Here is a 19,092-nt window from a genome sequence, read left to right on the forward strand (position 1 = left end):
CTATACACCCATATACACCCCCTATACACCCCATATACACCCCCTATACACCCCCTATACACCCATATACACCCCCTATACACCCCCTATACACCCATATACACCCCCTATACACCCCCTATACACCCATATACACCCCCTATACACCCCTATACACCCCCTATACACCCCCTATACACCCCCTATACACCCATATACACCCCCTATACACCCCCTATACACCCATATACACCCCCTATACACCCCCTATACACCCCCTATACACCCCCTATACACCCCCTATACAACCCCTATACACCCATATACACCCCATATACACCCCCTATACACCCCCTATACACCCCATATACACCCCATATACACCCCCTATACACCCCATATACACCCATATACACCCATATACACCCACATACTCAGGAACATATTTATAAAAAGTACAGAAAACATTGCAAAAAAATGCAGACATACTAGCAAAAAAAACTTACATCGGGCAATATGGCGGCGAATAGAGCAAAGTAACACTGGCTGCCGCCGGCGCAGGTCAGACCAGCGGCGCTCCACCTGTGCTAGGCTTCTGCGGACGCCGGTCCGGGTGTATATTAGGCGGCGGGCAGCATTATACGCCCGCCGCTTGTCCATGTTGGACACATATGGGCCCCTGGGCCCCAGCCGACGGTCCATGACCTCAACCAAGGCCAGCAGCTCCTGGGTCGAAAACGCGCGAGCCCTGGTTGAAGTCATAGTGGCAATGGCGCAGTTATTAATTGCAGGTACATATATCACTTTTGGTGCTTGCTGATTGGTGTAAAAAATTGTTTGTTTAGTATTAACTTTATTAATCCTTCTTACATTAACAAACTGGATGCGAATAGAAACTTACGCGGACCGTTCCGATATACACACACCATAACCAACAGCATGCATTCAATGTATAGAGAGGAACTGTATATACAGTGTGCGTAAAAGAATACACGCAACCGTCTACTAATAAATACGCTGCTAAAAGGGGCACAATACACCGATTTCCATGGAGAGACGTACTGTATATACAGTGTGCGGAAAAGAATACACGCAACCGTCTACTAATAAATACGCTGCTAAAAGGGGCACAATGCAACATGTTGGTGTATGACAATTTCATACTCATTACATATGTAAGGAAAGCATTATAACGTGATGTTTTGAAATGTGACTCACAAAGCATACACGAACTCCAACAGATACCAGCTGACAACACTCATCATTGGAATGACAGGTGCACACATTTCACGATGTAGCACACAATGCTCCACAACCTGTGTATGTGCATATACAGGTGATTGATCAGGTGCGTTGAGACCTGCGTAATTTAAGCGGCAATTATCGGCGGGAAATATCGGCGTAAATTAGCAACTACATTGCGGGGAAAAATATACGCCCCCTTGTTCATGGCGGGAGATTAACATATAAATATTCAGTCAGATGCAGGCCAGAATTGCTGCAAACATGTCTGGCTCAGATGATTCCGCAGCTGAGGACGCTCTACAGAGAGCTACAGCAGAATCCCTGCTTGAAGCTTTGCAGAAGAGGGAACAGGAGCGGAGAAGGAGGGCTCAAGAGAGAAGTAGCCTGCAAGACCAAGCGGGCCCCTCACTAACAGGCCCTGTTCAACCTCCACCAGCTCCACAAGGGCCAAGCAACCAGCCAGAACAAGAGGTTGCATCTCTCCAAACAGGTGTGACCCAGCAGGTGCATGGTGAGAGAACTGGGGCCACCAGAAAACGAGCTGCAACATCTAGGGTGAGGACTGAGCAGGATACCACCACCAAAAAGAGAAACCCTGCATTTGTAGAGGCAGAATTAAGAATTTTAGTGCCCAGAGCACGCGAATGGATCGAATTGCCAACCAGGAAGTCGGGTGCCAGTGCAAGGAGAAACCTTTGGGACAAGATCACAGAGGAAGTGAACCAGGTGTCACCAGTGGTCAGATTGGCTAGCGGTGAAGAAAAGGCAAGTGTGTTTGTCCCCCTGATAATGTCATATGTGTGTACATATGTAACATGTATGTTTTGAGAATAATAGAAAGGTGTGTTTGTAGATAGTGCTACACTTCAATGTCACATGTGAGCACAACCATGTCTAATAACCCACATTGATATATGAAACATGCACCATTGGTGTGATGTGAGGTTATGGGCACAGTTCTGCTCATGTGAAGTATGTGAAGTATGTGATGGGACAAGAGAAAGTGTGTTTTTGAAAGAGTTGTTGTAACATGTTCCATATGATGCTACTGAAACAAGAATGACCAAACTGTGCACATGTAGCTGGTGAGAAACTACACATCCCAGTATGCCATCCCATAGTTAAATTACTCCATAATAACCACACTGTCAAGCTATGGTGGAATGTGTAGTTTCACAACAGGTGGAGGTGCATAATTTGGCCATGGATGATGTCATTTCTGCATAGTGATCTATGTATGTGCATTTAGTGGCCTAATGAATGAGATGAGACACTGAAATGCCTCCTAATGGAGACATTAATGTGTGTGTGGGACACATATGGCTAAAAAACATAAGATCACCCACACTAGGAAATGTCACGTAGCACAGTGGTGCACATATCTCATGGTGATATTTGTATTTTTAAACTTGTAGGTGGACAGACTTCAAAACGACACTGAAGAGGAAGATGACTGACCGGTACAACCACAGCATGTCCACCGGGAGAGGTCCTATGCCAGATAATTTGGAGTATACCCCCCTGGAGCAGGACGCCTTGGACGTCATTGATGTGGCCGAGGTCAGGGGGATATCCAATATGGATAGTGAGCTCCCGGCGGAGGTCTTTGCTGCTGCTTTTGATGGTAAGTCACAGTAATGCATTTTATTTTGAAAGATATTTTTTTGTGCGTATGTGATGGTGACATTGTTTTCAACTATTATCCTAGCAGAAGCAGAAACCCAGGATGAACCGGCAGCATCTTCCTCTGCAGAGCCACAGGTGGAGCAAGTGGTCCAGCCTCCACCAAGACGACACCCCCAGCCACAGAAGACATGGGATGAGAGCGTGATGGTGATGCTGGAGAGGATCGAGCAGCAAGGGGTGGATGCTGCGATCCGTCAGCAGCAGATTGGGGAATTTCTGGCGGATTGGAAGGCCACAAACAGGCAGCAGTGTGAGGCCTTCAACCGCATGAATGACACTCTGGCGGCTGGCATGCAAAGCATTGGCCAACACCTCAGCCGCCAGAATGAAATTCTTGCGGAGCTGCTGACCACCGCCAGGTCCCTATGGGACAATCCCCCATCTGCTGGCCCACCCCAAGCTGCTCCCCAACCTTCCACCTCTGCTGACCCTCCTGTGTCCACTAGGGGAAGACGCCGCAAGCCATCTGAGCCAAAGGCCCCTGTCCCCAAGGCCCCATCTAAAAGGGGGAAAAAAGGGCCCAAATAATGAGACCTGGTTCACTTCCTCTGTGGTTGGACCCCAAATGTTTAAATTGCACTGGACATCCACTTCCTGAGTTGGCCATCGATCCATTTTCGTGCCATGGGCATTAAAGTTCTTATTTTGACCTCTACAAATGCAGGATAAATTTTTGGTGGTGTGTATCTTGCTTAGTATTCACCCTGGTTGTTGCAGTACGTATTCTGGTGTCCCCATTTCTTTCACCATTGCATTTGCGGGGTAACACATGTTTGGAGATATGCAACCTCTTGTTCTGGCTGTTTTTTTATTTTTGTGTCTATTTTATTTGTTTATTTGATTTATGACATTAAAGTGTCAAATAAGCTGTGATGCTGAACAGCAAATAAATTTATTTTACCAATTAAAACAAAATTGTTGTATGTGTAATTTCTTGTGTGAAACAAAAACTACATTTATGTGTACTTACTGACCAGGGTATTTTTGAACATTTGTTGAAGTGTGGTAGAAGTTTCCCATGTGTAACCCTCTCCATGGCCATTCCCATGTTCCTATCCAACTTTTCCCTGCTAATTAGTTTGTGTCAGCACATGTGCAGAGCAACTTAATAGGTGAGAAAGCAGTTTGTGTGCAGGTGAGGTAGCTCCTACAGTAGTAGGTAAAAGCAGGTCCAGAACAATGCTTTCCTCATGGAGTGGGTGAGGCAGACAAACAAGGGTCAAAAGGTACATTTGTGTAGGAATGCATATGTGTCCTCCCTAAAAAAAGATGTGTGAATCGGCCAAACATGAGAAAATTGCTTGTGAACAAACATGTATAACTTTTTAAATATATATGATTTTACAGTGTCATAAGCAGATGTAGGAATCCTTTGTTAGAGAGATGTGAGTGCAATAATGTGATTGGTGGCATCTTACATCCAGAGTGTAGTAAAATCCAATTCATAGCAGATCAGATAGTGGTACAGGTCTGTATTTTGGGTACTATACAAAGATTGTGTGCAAAATAGTGGGCATGGGCTTAAAACATTGCTGAAACATCCTTTGTAGGTGTTAGATGTGGTTTATGTTATTGTATCATAAATACAAAACCTATGTTTGTATTACAGTGAACACGTTGACACATGTCGACTTGTGTAGATTGAGTGTGCTACTGTGTAAAGTCTATGAAAGCACGTAGTGAATGTGTCTAACTGTTTAACAAATACCTACCTTTGCATATATAAGCAGGTCTTAAAAAGATTCTTACCTTAAATTAAACAAACCTTTAAATGTAGAGAAGTATAGAAAGATAAGCTTCCAATGTGTTTGAGTGCTGTGTGTGGCTTGCAGGTAGTGAAATCATGGTTTGGACTTAATAGACTGCAGCATTGCTTATTACATTCAGGTGTATGTGTTTGAGTAGTAATCAGCGTTAATTAGCAAACCCAGGCGCACGCAGGCATGCGGTATCTGTAGGGGTGGTCTGAGCTGGCGGTTGGCGGCCGCCTGTTTTGTGTCCGAAATGAACGGTGCTTTAGGCGATCGTGCGGTAGTAGCACCGCTCATTTTTGGTGCACACCCCCGTGTACGCCCATATTTACGCCCATTTTCCCTCATTATTTCGGCCGCTCCCCTCAACACGCCCCTATGCCGCCCCCAATGGCCGTATTCTCGCGTACAGGTTTTTTCGCACGAGAGACCCGTCCGTAAGCGTTGTGGAGTGTTCGCGCTTGCGCATTAGCGAATGTACGCATGCGCAGATCATAAAAAACCCGGAACGTACGCTTACGGCCCGGCCGCACCAACCAGAATAAGGCCCTCAGTTAGTGCAGGCAGCACCAGTGGACTATATATAATTAATTTAATTACGTATTAATAATATAGCAGCCTAGTAGGTAGAGAAACTGAACTACTAGGTAGGTAGGCAGTAGCACTACCAGTGGCCACCACAAAAGGTAGTTACACAGCACCAGTAGCAGACTATTATGCACCAGCAGAATTTATAATAATTAATTTTATTAGTAGGTACTGCTTGGCACTCAGTGGCACACGTCAGTGCACCAGCAGCATGGAATTATTTTTTACAGTCCTACACAGCACAAGTATTATTTTTTAATTAACCCCTTCCCGCCGCAGCCTGTTTTTGCCTTCCTGACAGAGCCCTTTTTTTCAAATCTGACATGTATCACTTAAGTGGGGATAACTTTTTTTTGCTTTTACTTATCCCAGTGATTTTGAGATTGTTTTCTCGTGACACATTGTACTTCAAGTTAGTGGTAAATTTTCGTCGATACAGTCTGTGTTTTTTTGTGAAAAATACCAAAATGTCGTAAAAAAATGGAAATTTTTGCAATTTTCAAAATGTTAAATTTTCTGCTTGTGAGACAAATAATCATACCACTCAAAATAGTTAATAACTAACATAGACCATATGTCTACTTTATGTTGCCATCATTATTTCAACCTCCTTTTAATTTTTTTGGACACTAGGAGGCTTAAAATATGAATAGCAAATTCTCAAATTTTCAAGAAAATTTCAAACACTGATTTTTTTAGGGACCAGTTCAGTTCTGATGTGACTTTGAGGGACTTGTATGTGAGACACCCCCATAAATGATGCCATTTCAAAAACTGCACCCCTCACAGTATTCAAAACAGCATTTTGGAAGTTTGTTAACCCTTTAGGTGTTTCACAGGAATTAAAACAAAGTGTAGGTGAAATTTCAAAATTTCATTTTTTTTGCAGATTTTCAATTTTAATACATTTTTCTAAGGAACACAGTACATTTTACTAGAGAAATGTGACTAAAAATTGATTCCCCCAATTCTTTTGTTTTCATAAATATCCTATATGTGGCCCTAGTGTGCACGTTGACCAAACCACAGGCTTCATAATAGAAGGAGCACCTACTTGATTTTGGAGCCTCCTTTTTATGAGATTATTTTTTAGGCACCATGTAGGTTTCTAGGCACCATAAGATGCTAAAAGTTAGGAACCCCCCCACAAGTGACCCCATTTTGCAAACTACACCCCTCAGGGAATTCATCTAGGGGTATAATGTACATTTCAAACCCCCAGGGGTTTCACCAATTGTGGTACAACTGGGCAGTGAAAATGAAAAATTAAATTTTTTACACAAAAATGCAGTTCTGGCTCAAAATTTTTCATTTTCACAAGGAATGAAGGAGACAAAGCACCCCAAAATCTGTGCCCCAATTTCTCCCGAGTACGGCAATGCCTCACATGTGACCAAAAAATACCATTTGGGTGCATGGCAGGACTCAGAAGGGAAGGAGTGATTTTTGTATTTTGCAGCTCAGATTCTGGTGGAATTTTGGTGGGTGCTATGTCGCATTAGCAAGACCCCCAAAGCACCAATACAGTGGAAGGTCCCACAAGTGACCCCATTTTGCAAACTACACCCCTCAGGGAATTCATCTAGGGGTATAGTGTACATTTCAAACCCCCAGGGGTTTCACCAATTTTGATACAACTGGGCTGTGCAAATGAAAAATTACATTTTTTTACACAAAAATGCAGTTCTGGCTCAAAATTTTTCATTTTCATAAGGTATGAAGGAGAAAAAGCACCCCAAAATCTGTGCACCAATTTCTCCCGAGTATGGCAATGCCTCACATGTGACCAAAAAATACCATTTGGGTGCATGGCAGGACTCAGAAGGGAAGGAGTGATTTTTGGATTTTGCAGCTCAGATTCTGGTGGAATTTTGGTGGGTGCTATGTCGCATTAGCAAGACCCCCGAAGCACCAATACAGTGGAAGCCCCCCACAAGTGACCCCATTTTGCAAACTACACCCCTCAGGGAATTCATCTAGGGGTATAATGTACATTTCAAACCCCCCGGGGTTTTACCAATTGTGGTACAACTGGGCAGTGAAAATGAAAAATTAAATTTTTTACACAAAAATGCAGTTCTGGCTCAAAATTTTTCATTTTCACAAGGAATGAAGGAGACAAAGCACCCCAAAATCTGTGCCCCAATTTCTCCCGAGTACGGCAATGCCTCATATGTGACCAAAAAATACAATTTGGGTGCATGGCAGGACTCAGAAGGGAAGGAGTGATTTTTGTATTTTGCAGCTCAGATTCTGGTGGAATTTTGGTGGGTGCTATGTCGCATTAGCAAGACCCCCAAAGCACCAATACAGTGGAAGCCCCCCACAAGTGACCCCATTTTGCAAACTACACCCCTCAGGGAATTCATCTAGGGGTATAGTGTACATTTCAAACCCCCAGGGGTTTCACCAATTTTGATACAACTGGGCTGTGCAAATGAAAAATTACATTTTTTTACACAAAAATGCAGTTCTGGCTCAAAATTTTTCATTTTCATAAGGTATGAAGGAGAAAAAGCACCCCAAAATCTGTGCACCAATTTCTCCCGAGTATGGCAATGCCTCACATGTGACCAAAAAATACCAGTTGGGTGCATGGCAGGACTCAGAAGGGAAGGAGTGATTTTTGGATTTTGCAGCTCAGATTCTGGTGGAATGTTGGTGGGTGCTATGTCGCATTAGCAAGACCCCCAAAGCACCAATACAGTGGAAGCCCCCCACAAGTGACCCCATTTTGCAAACTATACCCCTCAGGGAATTCATCTAGGGGTATAGTGTACATTTCAAACCCCCAGGGGTTTCACCAATTTTGATACAACTGGGCTGTGCAAATGAAAAATTACATTTTTTTACACAAAAATGCAGTTCTGGCTCAAAATTTTTCATTTTCATAAGGTATGAAGGAGAAAAAGCACCCCAAAATCTGTGCCCCAATTTCTCCCGAGTACGGCAATGCCTCACATGTGACCAAAAAATACCAGTTGGGTGCATGGCAGGACTCAGAAGGGAAGGAGTGATTTTTGGATTTTGCGGCTCAGATTCTGGTGGAATGAATGGTGGGTGCTATGTGGCATTAGCAAGACCCCCGAAGCACGGTGAAATGATGAACCTAATAATCCATAGATGTGTGGTATATTTTAAAACACTCCTTTATACATAGGCCGGGTTTGTCGGGGCAAGTGTCACACTGGAAAATAGTTTGCTTTCTTATTCCCTTTTTATAGCAAACTTTGCACCTTTTTTGTGTCCTGCCCTTTTTTCCAGTGGAGGGGATTTCATCAGGAAAATGCTGCCCTGGTACAATACGGGGGCCAGTACTAGAAGTACTGGGGCCCTCTGCCTGCTGGTTCCCAAATATTAGGCCCTTTATGACTTCCTCTTGAAAGTGCATAAATGTCCCCCTCTGGCTGGTAGAACGGAATAGCACGTAAGCGTTATACAGTGCCATCTGGATGATATACACGGCCAGCTTCTTGTACCAGATTTTTGTTTTCCGCAGGGCACTGTACGGCTTCAGTACCTGATCTGAAAGATCCACTCCGCCCATGTACTTATTGTAATCCAGGATACAATTAGGTTTTGAGGTGTGGGTACTGGTACCTCGTACAGGGACGGAGGTGGTACTGTCTCCGTGAATTGTTGTCAGTATAAGGACATCCCTCTTGTCCTTATATTTGACCAACAACATATTTTCGGTGCATATTCCCCTGCTTTCACCCCTTCTCAGTACTTGGGCAATGTGCGTTTTTGGGAGGCCTCTTTGGTTCTTGCGCACAGTACCGCAAGCTGCTGTACCTCTTGAACCAAGGGCCTTAAACAGGGGGTTGCTAGTGTAAAAGTTATCCACATAGAGGTGATAACCTTTATCCAGGAAGGGGTGCACTAAATCCCAGACAATTTTTCCACTAACACCTACGAGGGAGGGGGGGCATTCTGGCGGTTAAATTCTTGAATCCTTCCCTTCATATACCCTAAACCTGTGGGTGTACCCTGAGGTGCTTTCACACAGCTTATACATTTTTATGCCATACCTTTCCCTCTTATTGGGAAGGTACTGGCGGAATTTAACCCTTCCTTTCAAATGTATAAGGGACTCGTCTATGCAAATGAATTTATCTGGGATGTACATCTCTGCAAATTTGGCACTGAAATGATCAATGACCGGCCTGACTTTGAATAGCCGGTCAAAGGTGGGATCATCTCTGGGTGGGCACTGTGCATTATCGTTGTAATGCAAAAATTTAAGGATTAACTCAAAACGAGTCCGGGTCATGGCCATACGGTAAAGTGGGGTGCTGTACAGAACATCTGTACTTCAATATTGCCTAATTTCTGGCTTTTTTTACTATGCCCATATGAAACACCAGACCCCAAAACGTCATCATCTCTACTGCATCTACAGGGGTCCACCTAGCAAATGATGACGTGGGGTTTTGAGCAATAAACTGCTGGGCATATAAATTAGTTTGGTCCACCATTAAATTTATAAAATCATCAGAGAAAAATAATTTGAAAAAGTCAATTTCTCTGAGACCTGTGGAATCAAATTGGATTCCTGGGATGGCCAAAAACTCAGGAACCTGAGGCTCAAAATTGTCTGGTGGTGGGGTCCATACGAGATCAATTATTGGGGGGGGTCTCAGCTGCTCTACGGGGGCGTCTTTGAGGGGGTCCCTCATCACTAGAGGAGGAAGAGGAGCTTAAGATGAATCCTTCAAATTCCCCGCTTGCATCACTGGCTGTGTCAGAGTCAGAGGCAAGCATGGCATATGCCTCCTCCGCTGAATACATTCTTCTGGATGACTGGGATGACATTTGGGATGACATTTGGGATGCCATTTTTATTTTTGTGTTTCTGGTAGTGAAATGTTTCAACACGTGTATAGTGTAGGGGGGGTACAAACTTTATTTCAACACGGGGGGTATGTAGTGTGTAGTGTGTATGTAGTGCAGAAAAAAAAATACTTTATACAGGAATTTGATCCCAATAAAAAAAATAAAAAATGAAGGGGTTAAAAATAAAAATAAAAAGGTCCTGCGCCAAAATTTGAGCACAGATGTTGGTCAGTAACGTCCGTCACTGAACAGCGCTCAAAGGCAACAGGAATTTGATCAAAAAAAAAATATATAGATCAACCCTGTGCCGAAAAAGCTGATCAGTGATGTACGTCACTGATCAGCGCACAGTGGCCACAGGACACCCACAAAATCACAGTGTGTGTAAAAAAAAAATTAAAAAAAGACCCCACAGCACCCTCAAAAAAAAAAAAAGGTGATCACTGATGCGACACTGATTACCAGTGAGGGGCAGCAGGTGCACAACCTTTGGTGCAACTGACAGTGCAACTGGCAGCAACTGACAGGTATATATATAAAAAAAAAACCCTGCACCCCCAAAAAGTTGCTGATCAGCACAGATATACTGATCAGCACAAAAGGGGGGGCAGCAGACACAAAATATAGCACTCTTTATCACTCTCTGTCACTATCTCTCTCTATCTCTCTATCTCTCACTATCTATCACTCTATGACACTGCAGCAGCAGCACTGACAGGTATATATATAAAAAAAAAACTCTGCACCCCCAAAAAGTTGCTGATCAGCACAGATATACTGATCAGCACAAAAGGGGGGGCAGCAGACACAAAATATAGCACTCTCTATCACTCTCTGTCACTATCTCTCTCTATCTCTCTATCTCTCACTATCTATCACTCTATGACACTGCAGCAGCAGCACTGACAGGTATATATATATATAAAAAAAAACTCTGCACCCCCAAAAAGTTGCTGATCAGTTAATTTATACTGATCAGCACAAAAGGGGGGGCAGCAGTCAGTTGCACACGCAGCACAGCTGTATATATATAACCCAGCACCCCCAAAAAGTTGCTGATCAGCACAGATATACTGATCAGCACAACAGGGGGGGGGGGGGGGCAGCAGACACAAAATATAGCACTCTCTGTCACTATCTCTCTCTATCTCTCTCTATCTCTCTCTATCTCTCTATCTATAACTCTATCACACTGCAGCAGCACAACACAGGAAGTCACAAGAAGTCACAAGATCCAGGAAGCATCCAGCACGCTACAAGCAGTGATCAGGTAAGTATTTGCAAGGATCAGGTCAGTATATCACGGCAGATAGGCACGGTGACCGCACTGCACGCAATTCCAGACCGGAATGGCGTCTGCAGTGCAGTCACCGTTAGTTTAAAACACCCTCCATGGCTGTGATTGGTCCGTCGGTCCGACGGACCAATCACGGCCTTTGGGGGCGGGTGGGGTGAGGTGGGGTGACACCAGTGTTACCCTTACACCCCGTGGTGATTGGTGCTGTACTTTACAGCACCAATCACCACCGATCCCTGTGTCACCGGCGAACGTTATTCGCCGGTACACAGAAAACGTTGTAATTGGCTGTTCACATTTGAACAGCCAATCACAGCGATCGCCGACGGGGGGGAGGCATCACCGCCCCCCCTGGACATGCTGGGACATGTCTGCTGTCAGGGACAGCAGACATCTCCAAACTGTCACCGCGTCTATAGACGCGGTGACAGTTTAAAGCCATGACGTACATTTATGCCATGCGTCGGGAAGTACATCCCGGCCATGACGTAAATGTACGTCAAATGTCGGGAAGGGGTTAAATTAGATATAGCAGCCTAGTATGTAGTTGTACTACTAGGTAGGTACACTTAGGCAGTAACACTGCCAGTGGCAACAGTGGACTGAGTAAATAATACTGGCAACCTCTATCAGGAATCCCAGAATCTATAAAAGGGCCGCAATTGGAATACTTTGTAAAGGACTACTATTCCTTCACTGCTTAATGTTACAACGCAATGTGCTGACATTGTAATTGAACGCGTGCACAGGATGGGACAGTTTGACTCTTAGAAACAGGACTGCCCAAGGGTAGTTATTTTCAGAGTTCTGAATTTCTTACATTGTCAGGTCTTATGGTCAGCATCCAGGAAAATAAACCCTATGAAGTGGGAGGTTCATTCCTTACATGTTTTTCAGGATTTTTCAATGGCTCTCTCTAATGGGAGACGGTTATACTGTACATGAATGTTTGCTCTACTTTGGCTTAGACCCATCAAAAATTTTACCTGATGTACCCGGCATGTTTTCTCAGGCAATAGTTATAAGGATTTCAGGTCGGCCAAAGACGCGGAGGACTTCCTGAAACAAGAAATGGCAGGATCCAATCTTGAGAACATCTCAGATATTGTTACTACTCCTAATGGATGAAAATTTATCGGGATAATGCCTACTGTTATTTTCGGTAATCCCCGTTGTGCAAATGTATGGGGAACTGTGGGATGATTTTGAGGGTGGAAACATCCCAGGACAACGAAATATCATGTAAATTTGGTTATCTTTTATTGGCTTTATAGTAATTCTAGTAGAATTGTTGTTTCCTTAAGGTCAATGACTGATAGGAACAGCATTAAATAGTACAGAGTTCTAAATGGTTATATTGAAAATGAAAAAGTTACATAAGAGTGTTCGGTTGAGGCGGTGGGATGGAGCCAGCAGGTTTAATATTTATTCTTTGGTGGCAATTTATCGTAGATATGTGGCTCATCAGGAACCCCATGTCTTTTAAAGGCTGGAAGTCAGTTATTAAGATTTCTCTTACTGCTCATTATTAATGATGTTTGTCTTTATTTGTCAAATGTATCCCTTATGTGTTTTCCTTCTTCCTTCCTTTCCTAACATTATTCAGCTGATGATCAGCAAGATAATTATGTTTTCTACGGTTTATGATGTCACTTAAAATTGCTTCTTTGAACATTAGGGGAATCCATACTCCTGCTAAAAGGAGAAAGCTTTTAACGTATTTAAACAAACAGAATGTAGATATCATTTGTCTCCAAGAGACACATATGTTGCCTCCTGAGGTAAAGAAGCTCCAGATGTTGGGCTGGATAGTTCTGGGTTCCTCTTCCTTGAACTCCAAATCCTGTGGAGTGGCCATTTGATGAATCCACCAAATTGAACCCTCTCTGGAGATTCCCATCTCACCTTTCACATTCTAAAGAGCTTCAAGAACATCTCAAATCAGTTTGGGGCCAATATCAGTTAGAAAATGGTAAATATGAAATAAATGACCCTATGACTTTTTGGCAAACGGCGAAAGCTGTTTTAAGGGGAGAAAGTATTTCCTATGTATCAAGACAAAAAAAAGCAAAATAAAAAATATGTGGAACTACAAACTGAATTGTCGAATGCATTTCAAAAATTTAAACATTCTCCTAATTTACAAACTAAATCTGCCTTTTTGATGGCCCAGACACAGAGTAAGGAATATCTTGAAAATGTGGGGGATAAATATTTCTTTAACGTGAGTTCAAAATTTTATAAATTTGGGAATAAAATAGGGAAAATGTTAACTAATCTTCTTCATGGCTTAAGACAAAAAACTTCTGTGCAGCCTTTATTATTGGATGACGGTACTCTAAATCGGACTCTCAAACAGCAGAAATTTTAAAACAAAATTATGAAACACTGTATTCTGTTCCCTGCCTTCCCTCAAAAGAACTAGATGATGTCCCTATAAACCAGTCAACCCAGATATCATCTAATATTATATCATCAGCAGATTAGTGGAATTCGTTACCGCTCCCGCAAATCCCAGAAAATTTAAAGAATAACTTAATCACCCCTGTAACTGAGGATGAGGTGCGCTGGGCAATTGGTAAATTAAAACTTGCGAAAGCACCAGGCCCTGATGGGTACTCTAATGAATTTTTTAAACTTATGGTATCGCAGATAGTGAAACCCCCTGACGGCAGGTTTTAATTCCATCATAGAAAAAGGAGTACTCCCAGCATATTTTTCCGATGCTATTATTAAAGTTTTGCCTAAAAAAGATCGTAACTTAAATATGCCAAGATCCTATAGGCTGATATCACTCCTAATCACAAAAATTCTGTTTGAAAGATTGAGGGGGATCCTTCCTGCTATTATACACAAGAATCAGACTGGATTTATCACTGGTCGGCATTCGGTCACAAATGTAAGGAAATTGTTGGTGTCCATACAGAATTCGGGTGCTTCCTCGGCGGCCAGCAGAATGGATAATTTGATCCTCACGCTGGACGCTGAGAAAGCATTCGACATGGTCCTTTGGCCACATCTGTTCCAGTCACTGGAAAACTTTGGTTTCCCCTCTCGATTTATAGATATAATTCGTACACTCTATTCCGCCCAATAAGTCATAGCATGTAACGGTCTTCTTTCAAACCCTTTCCAACTTAAAAGGGGTACCCGTCAGGGCTGCCCCCTATCTCCGCTCTTGTTTGCGGTAGCTATTGAGCCTTTTGTAATAGCGGTTCGGACATCACCCTTAATACAAGGGATCAAAATTAACCAAGAGGAAGTTAAAATCGCATTATTTGCGGAGGATACCCTTATTTTTATAGCGAATCCCACTCATACATTGCCAGCTATTTTCACCTTATTGAGTCATTTGGTGTGATATCTGGGTATAAGATTAACATTACAAAATCTGAGTTCCTACCACTAGGGCTATCTGCGCCTCAATTACTCCATTCGCTTAATTCTCCAATCCCCATATGCAAGTTGCATTTTAAATATCTGGGCATTCAGGTTAGTAATGACCTCAACAAATTATATACCTTGAATTTTAATCCGATAATTTCCCATATAGCAACAAAATTAGAGGCATGGAGAGAACTCCCATTATCTTTGATTGGTAGATTGGCAGTAAGAAGATCAATTATCCTACCAAAGATCTTATACTGTATACAAATGTTACCTATCACTTTGAAAAAAATAGATATAGATAAATTAGATTAATTATTTTCTAAATTTATATGGATGGGTAAACGTCCCAGGATAGCAAGATCTAAGCTTAAGACTCCCACATCAGGAGGTGGTTTGGGATATCCAGATGTGCAAAATTATATTTTAGCAATCCATTTTAGATACATAGGAGACTGGCTTTTAAATAACTCCACATATACGGATTTGGAAAGAAATGTTTTTTCTCCTTACGCACCAGGAGCAACCCTTTCCCCTTTTCAGATCTTGCTCAGAAGTATGCTTTACCTGGGTTGCACCTTTTTATGTATTACCAGGCACAACACTTCTCGGCCCGCATTAAAACCACTATGCCGGAAATGTCATTGGTGGCACTTCGCTCGCAAATAGACAGTATTGACTCACTATTGGTGTACATCTCCACTAATATATATAAGTTAATATATATAAGTTAACCACTAATATATATAAGTTTAAATTTCTATACAACCTTCTTATAGATAAGTTATATACCAGTAATGTTCAGTGGGGCAGGCTGGCGGAGAGGTGGAATGCTGATATACCACACATCCCGACTGTTGAACATTTAACTCATTTACAGGGAAAAGTTTTAAAATCACTCAAATCTGCTTATCTTCAGGAAGTGTATTTTGATTTTGGTGTAAAATAGTTTGTTTTATCAATACTATGCTTTCAGTTCATTGGTCAATGGAGCCATCGGCATGTATGGGTCTATCTTTAGTATATTGGCCCTCGGACTCTATTAAGAATGAGGATCTTCATATATTACTAACTACAATTACGGTAGCTAGAAAATGCATTTTGTTATATTGGACAAAGAAAGCAGCTCCAAATGTGATCATTGTTAAACAGAAACTTTTACAAATTCTTTATTTTGAAAGAAAATATGCACGATTAGAACAACAGTCTGGATTGCGGAAATTTTATTTAAAATGGTCACCATTTATAAATACATTAGATGAAAAGACAAAATCACATATTATGTTTAGTATGGATAACCCCTAGAACATATAATAATGGATTTTGAGATGGGTAGAACAGTATGGGCCTATCGTCATTATTATGAGTAAATAAAATGGTGCTGTTTATTGGAAGGATTGTATAGTGCATTAATAATCCCTTTGAAAAATTCTGAAGAAAAATAAAATCCCAAGTGCATCTTCTTTGTTCTTCTTTTGTATATCATGCTATCATCGGCGATATTTTAATAGCTAGAATTCTGATTCCCCCCCCCCTTACCCTTCCTATTCTACTTTCCTTACCCTTTCTTCTGCGTGTATATGTAATTGGGGTACTGTAATATCTGGGCGCCTGATTTTTTCATTGTATTGATTGTATTGCATCGCATCGAATCGCATCGCACTACTTAAGGCATGCAATACGATTCAATACGATGCAATGTGATGCAATGCAATGCGATGTGATGCGATGCAGTGCAATGTGATGCAATGCAATGTGATTTTTCATTGTAAAGACCAGATTTTTAATTGTATAGTCACCCATGGGTGATTTCATACCCCCACTATCCAACTACGCATGGAGTTGATTTTATCTAGTGTGGCGAGCGCAGCGAGCCCCGCGACGGGACGCAGAATACATGTAAAGTAACCCGCGTCCCCTCACGGGGCTCGTTGCACTCGCCACGCTTTGGGCTTGGTGGCTCGCTGCGCTCGCCACACTATATAAAATCAACTCCATGCGTAGTTGGATAGTGGGGTATGAAATCACCCATGGGTGACTATATATACAATTAAAAATTTGGTCTTTACAATGAAAAATCGCATTGCATTGCATCGCATTGCATGCCTTAGGTAGTGGCATGCAATGAAAAAATTGGGCGCCCAGATAATACACAAGTACCGTAATTGGTGTAATTTTGGTAACGTATGGGCAATATGCCATATATGTTCAGTGAAATATATTGAGAAATAAGGTCTGGACCCCAGAGGTTTACGACTGTATTACTGACAAGTTTATCGTTGTTTTTTTTAGTATACTTTGAATGATACTAAGTTCATACACATGTCTATTTACCCATGATGTTATGGGCTTGCTTGTTCAGTTTGAACATGTATGGTTTAAATGGTATTGTACTAAGGTACTAATGTGATTGATATATTTGTTACCTTTGAAAATTTTCGATAAAAAAAAAAAATACTGGCAACCTCTATTCACAGTATTCAGTGCAGGCAGCACCAGTGGACTATATATAATTACATTAATTAAGTATTAATAATATAGCAGCCTAGTAGGTAGAGAAACTAAATTACTAGGTAGGAAGGCAGTGGCACTGCCAGTGGTCACCACAAAAGGTAGTTACACACCACCAGTAGCAGACTATTATGCACCAGCAGAATTTATAATAATACATTTTATTATTAGGTACTGCTTGGCAGTGGCACTCAGTTGCACACGTCAGTGCACCAGCAGCATGGAATTATATTTTACAGTCACACGCAGCACAGGTATTATTTTTAAATTAAATTATATATATATTTAATAAAATTATATATATTATATAAGTATTAATATAATATATATATAATATTACAGCACAGCTCCAGAGGTAGGCCCCAGCACAGATGAGACAGTAATACTACAAGTTCACAATTAGACTGTCCTCCTTGCTAGGGTGATTCCACCCTAAGCAGAGAGGAGAACAGAGTACACAGCAGCACTGAGGGAGACAGCCCCAGCAAATAAAATAATTACAGCACAGCACACCAGAGGTAGACCGCACAGAGGAGACAGCAGTACTACAAGTACACAGTTAGACTGTCCTCCTAGCTAGGGTGATCCCACCCAAAGCAGAGAGGAGAACAGAGTACACTGCAGCACTGAGAGACAGCCCCAGCGAATAAAATATTGTGTTCAAGGTCAAGCTCAAGTTTAAGCCCCAGCAGCAGCACCAACACACCCTCTCCCAACCCACTACTAGACTGGAGTGAAGATGGCAGGCGCGGCAGCCGCTATTTAAAGCCTCGCGAAATCCGGCGCCGGGCGATGACGTTCTGCCCACGTGGACGGACCCGAGTCAGGCGGGAATCTTCGAGCTCTGCTCGGAACCGGGCTCGGAATGATGATGTCCGTAGGGGCTCGGATCTCTGGAATCTGAGTCTGCACATCTCTAAAATATATTGCATCTGGTTATATTGTAAATTGCATAACAAGAGAGTAGAGCCTAGTGAAATGCATTCAGGTATGAGACACCTACAAAAAATATAAATTCCAGGAAAGTATAAAAACAGGCAATGTACATCAGGGCTTTACTGTCTATATTTCCTTTTTGGTTGGCCAATTTGAATTAATTGCATTCTTTTGACACCAGGTTTGTGTCTGAATGCTCCCCAAATACTCACGGATTTTAGTAATGCCATTTGATATCTTCCGGTTTATTAGATTTCCAATATTCAACATTTTCTGTATATGTTTAAGCTGTGAACAGCCCAGAGGTGCATAATAATCGCAAGGAAAACAGCTATTAAAGCAGAGCACTCTTATTGTGATTGATCGCAAATGTAAAAGAAAAATACACTTCTTTCCTATGACAATTCTGTTCCAAAATATGGACAGAAATAACAATAGGAAATTACGGGAATGATTGTTGCTCAGGAAAAACACATTTTGAGTAAATATATGGACACGTTTTTGACAAGAAATATAATTGAATTTTTTTTTTTAGCTTTTTTAAAGATTTATTAGTTTGATGTTTCCATTTTTGTTATTACTTTTCTTGCTCAATTCCTGTGTGAAATAGTTCTGATATAATGCAGAAATCCATATATGTACAGTCATTCTGCATGCAATTGTGTCTTTATATTAGCCAGCAGACATAAGGTACAGCTTTTCTGTAATACATGGAAATTAAATGTGACATTTTATTACAGGATCAGCTTTACACAAATTGTATACTTACATAAGCGCTCTGAATACTGACCCTATTAGCATGTGTGTATACATATGGAGCGCCTCTTATTTTTGCCGCCAGCGCGCCATCGCAGAGGTTTTGCCGATCCTCTCTTC

The sequence above is a fragment of the Crinia signifera genome, chromosome 4 (assembly GCF_055691185.1).
Source record: "Crinia signifera chromosome 4, ASM5569118v1, whole genome shotgun sequence".
NCBI classification, from domain to species: Eukaryota; Metazoa; Chordata; class Amphibia; order Anura; family Myobatrachidae; genus Crinia; species Crinia signifera.